The sequence below is a fragment of the Lactuca virosa genome, chromosome 2 (genome assembly GCF_052849685.1).
Source record: "Lactuca virosa cultivar CGN04683 chromosome 2, Lactuca_virosa_CGN04683_v6, whole genome shotgun sequence".
NCBI classification, from domain to species: Eukaryota; Viridiplantae; Streptophyta; class Magnoliopsida; order Asterales; family Asteraceae; genus Lactuca; species Lactuca virosa.
This window is the reverse complement of record NC_136427.1, coordinates 256,425,135-256,429,247: the sequence shown is the minus strand read 5'-3', so window position 1 is coordinate 256,429,247 and position 4,113 is coordinate 256,425,135. Positions and strand designations below refer to the sequence as shown.

The 4,113-nt window shown below is 34.6% G+C and overlaps 1 pseudogene; it reads left to right on the top strand.

The window, feature by feature from the left end:
• The first annotated feature begins 1,338 nt into the window (after nucleotides 1-1,338).
• LOC145158419 (protein ROOT HAIR DEFECTIVE 3-like) lies at nucleotides 1,339-3,594 on the top strand (annotated as a pseudogene).
• Nucleotides 3,595-4,113: the final 519 nt, after the last annotated feature.

Here is a 4,113-nt window from a genome sequence, read left to right as displayed (position 1 = left end):
TATATTGTTGAGCTCCAATTAATGAGATCTTCAATCCTCATTTAGGTTGTGTCGGCTAAAAATCGACCGATCTAAAATTCGATTTCTGGGCTGTGTACTGCTATGTTAAATCTTAGAAAAAGCATAACTTCCTCATACGAATTCAGATTTGGACGTTCTTTTTATGTACATTCTCGGTTTAACATATACTACGACTTTCATTTAGATCCCTAAGGCAAAAAAGTAATTTATCAAAAATTCACTTTTTACGTTACGCGGTGTCGTGCCGGTTTAGCCGTAAAACTTCAACGGGTCATAACTTCTTCTTTATAAATCAGATTTTAGTGCTCTTTATATGTACGAAACCCTTGTGACATATACTACAACTAGGTTAAGATTATTTATTCTAAATAATCTTCTATCAAAAGGTCATTTTTTGATGCTTATTGCCTTAAATTGACTAGCCCGAATCTGCGGGCGTTACAGGTGCCCTTGGGATGAAAGCTTATTGCCTTAAATTGACTAGCCCGAATCTGTGGGCATTATAGGTTAAGATTATTTATTCTAAATAATCTTCTATCAAAAGGTCATTTTTTGATGCTTATTGCCTTAAATTGACTAGTCCGAATCTGCGGGCGTTACAGGTGCCCTTGTGACATATACTACAACTAGGTTAAGATTATTTATTCTACATAATCTTCTATCAAAAGGTCATTATTTGATGCTTATTGACTTAAATTGACTAGCCCGAATCTGCGGGCGTTACAGGTGCCCTTGATGTAGGGGTCCCATTGGGATCTTCTGTTAGGGCCGATTTCTCATATTTAGTTCTTACATCCCCTCTAACCAAACCCTTAGGTGGTTGTGGTTGTGGTTGCATGTGCGGGTGTTGTTCGAGTGGTTGTGTTTCACTCATTTACTACGTCAACCAAATCTCTCTCTCTCTCTCTGAAATAAATCTTGCACAAGCCAAGCAACCTCATTGAGTCTCTCTTTCTATATATTAGATGATCTTCTGAATTCCAATGAAGGGGAAAAGAATGACTACGATTGGTAAGATTTCTAGTAACTCCATGATCTCGCTTTTAGTTTAGATCTAGCTTCATTCTTTTCCAGAATCACATATATTTAATGATAGATCTGTCAAATCATATTATCTTGTTGGTAGACTACTTACGTCTACAATTCCAGCTGTGTACTAATAGATGCCCTCATCTTCTATACACTAGTATACTACTTAACTACCCATTTCCAATTATTATGTTTGTTGATTGATTTTCCATGAATTCTCATTGATTACCTGATATGATAAAAGATTACCTTTTATTTCCCTTTTGTTACCTCAAAAGTTAATAAAATATGGTGAAATGGAAAGACTCAAAGCTGGTAACAGTTTGGTTCATTTGAAAACACAATAAAGATAACTAAAATGAATTCATTAGGCCTAACAGGTGACTAAATTGTCTGTTTATTATGATCTTAAGAAGAACCTGGACATTATGAATTTTGAAGTAGAACATGCAAGTTTTGATAATTTATAGTTATCTCCCTGGTTTATTACTAATCTTAGAGCTATTTTAAATTTTATTGAAATTTATATCTAATTAATGTTGATGGTTTTTACAACTGTGTTTCAGACTAGGGGTTGTGCTAAATTGAAGAGAGTCATGCAAACAATTCTTTCTTTGGGAAATGCGTTGAATCGGTGGACTATAGGAGGTGAGTTAAGTTTGATATTGATTATGGTCTTTGACTTTTTATACTCACAAAAATATAAAAATTAGTTTTGTTTTACGGTCTGAAATTGGTTTAAGGTCGGATAACATGTTGAAACTTACAGAGATACATGTAAGGAAAAATAGAATGACACTTATGCATTATCTTGTTTTGACCATTTATTCATGGATGCCTGTTGGTGCTTGTATACAAACTACCTAAAAATGATTTTTTTGTTTCTGTTTCTAGTCAAAATTGAAAGTGGCATTGGAAGGACCAGTTGCTGCCCTACTAGAAGGAGGTGGTGATGACACATGGCTTGCAATAAGGAAACTTTTTCATCAAGAAACCAAAACAACCATCTCTGACTTTTCTGATGCACTTTGTGGTTTTGAAATGGACAAAAAAGCCAATGAAGAAATGGTTTCAAATTTAGAAAATTTGGCTAGAGGAATAGTTGAAAGGAAAACAAAAGAAGAAGCAGGGAAAGCTTTGTATCGCATGAAAGAGAGGTATAACTTTGCTAATCTCTCACTGATGAAAAATTAATTTAGTTAATCATTTTATCTCATTAATTTTATAGATTTACGTCTCTATTTAACCATGATGCTGATTCTATGCCACGTGTCAGGACTGGAAAGGAAGATATACACGCAATTAACAAAATAGTTTGGTCTTCTGTAAGAGTCACTTCATTAGAAAATACTCCAATAGACTGAAGTCAATCATTCAATCTATTATAAATTAATAATCTATAATGTATATTTATGTTTCAGTCTTTAAAGTTGTTGTCTGTATTGGCTACAAGTCGTTTGGATGTAGATGGTGATAAGATTGGGGACACATTAGTCCTTGCGTTAGTGGATCACAAAAAGACAAGAATACCCCCATTTAGGATCCATCGGTCTCCAGCACATGGGAAGAGGTAATTATTTGTACATTGTACTCACATCTGTGTAAATGATTATTTTTAATTGCATTCTGTGTATTATGTGCGTGCAAACAGGTTCCAGCAACAAACACACTCATAAGTCATGTTCAGTGTAAATCATTATGGAGTCAATTTCAAAGAGAGACAGAGTATACTATTACTCAAGCCATTGCTTCCCAGATATCTTTTAGAGTAAATTACCATTTTGGTCCCTAAGTATAACTGATTTTTGCAATTTTTTTAGTCCTTATTTGAGGTTCTTGTAACCTTTTCGGTCCTACTCCATTTTACTTGGAACTTGGAAGAGAACTTTTTGGGACCAAAGTTGAAAAAACCAGCTATGTCGAGGGACCAAAAATGTAAAGTTACTCATATCTTTTAGTTTTATGAATGAAGTGAAGTGATTCTAAGATTCTTCTTGTGTTTCCTGCCTTCCTGGTATGGTTTTCAGGAAGCTAATAAGCAAAATAGCAATATGTTACCACCTCCATGGGCAATAGTTGCTATGTTCATCCTAGGATTTAACGAATTTATGACACTTTTAAGGTTTGTTTGTTTTCTTGTCTTTCTAAGTAACTTGTTAATACTCAAATCCACAATTCACACCACACATTGTCTTGTTTTGCAGGAATCCATTATGGCTGCTTGTTATTTTTGTGGGTTATCTTCTTTTCAAAGCTTTGTGGGTCTAAGTAGACATATCCAGTGAATTTAGCAATGACATGGTGAGTTCCATTCCATATACATATATCAAATCATAAATTCATATAATAGCAACATACTTCACAATTTGTCCCACTTAGTTTACAATTTATTTATTTATTATTTATTCTTTTTCGTGTTTCTGATACTTTTTTTTATGCTTACAGCTTCCCGGAATTCTATCTTTATCCACGAAGTTTCTTCCTACAGTCATAAATCTGCTTAGAAAACTAGCCGAAGAGGGGCAAAAGCCTGTTGCAACCTAGCCACAAGTATTATGGAGTTTTCAAGGGGTATTTTCGTCATCTGCCTAATCTGGTGTAACCATGGAAAATGGAAATAGAACCGAGTACACTAATCCCACCACACATGTCAAAGAGCAATAGGATCACCCATCACTCACATCCATTTATTTGATCACACACTTGTCCACATACATGCAAAACTCGTTTATTTACACATATATACCATTTTATGAATTTTTTAATATATATGAAAAACTCGTTTCTTTATGCAAGATGGAAAGTCGGGCAATGCTTCAAGCGTTTACTTGCCATCCACGCCAGGTGGACAGCCGTCCATGACACCAAGCTCAAGATTTTTACCTGGTAGACCGGGTGGCAAACCAATGACACGGAGGATTTTGTTTGACATGATATGTAAAACAAGGAGTCCTTAATAGCAATGTAGTATCAGGTTATATAGTTAGGGAAAACCCCTTAATAACAATGTACTATCAGATCCTCTTAATATCAATGTATTCTAATTTTTTGATAACTTGTTTG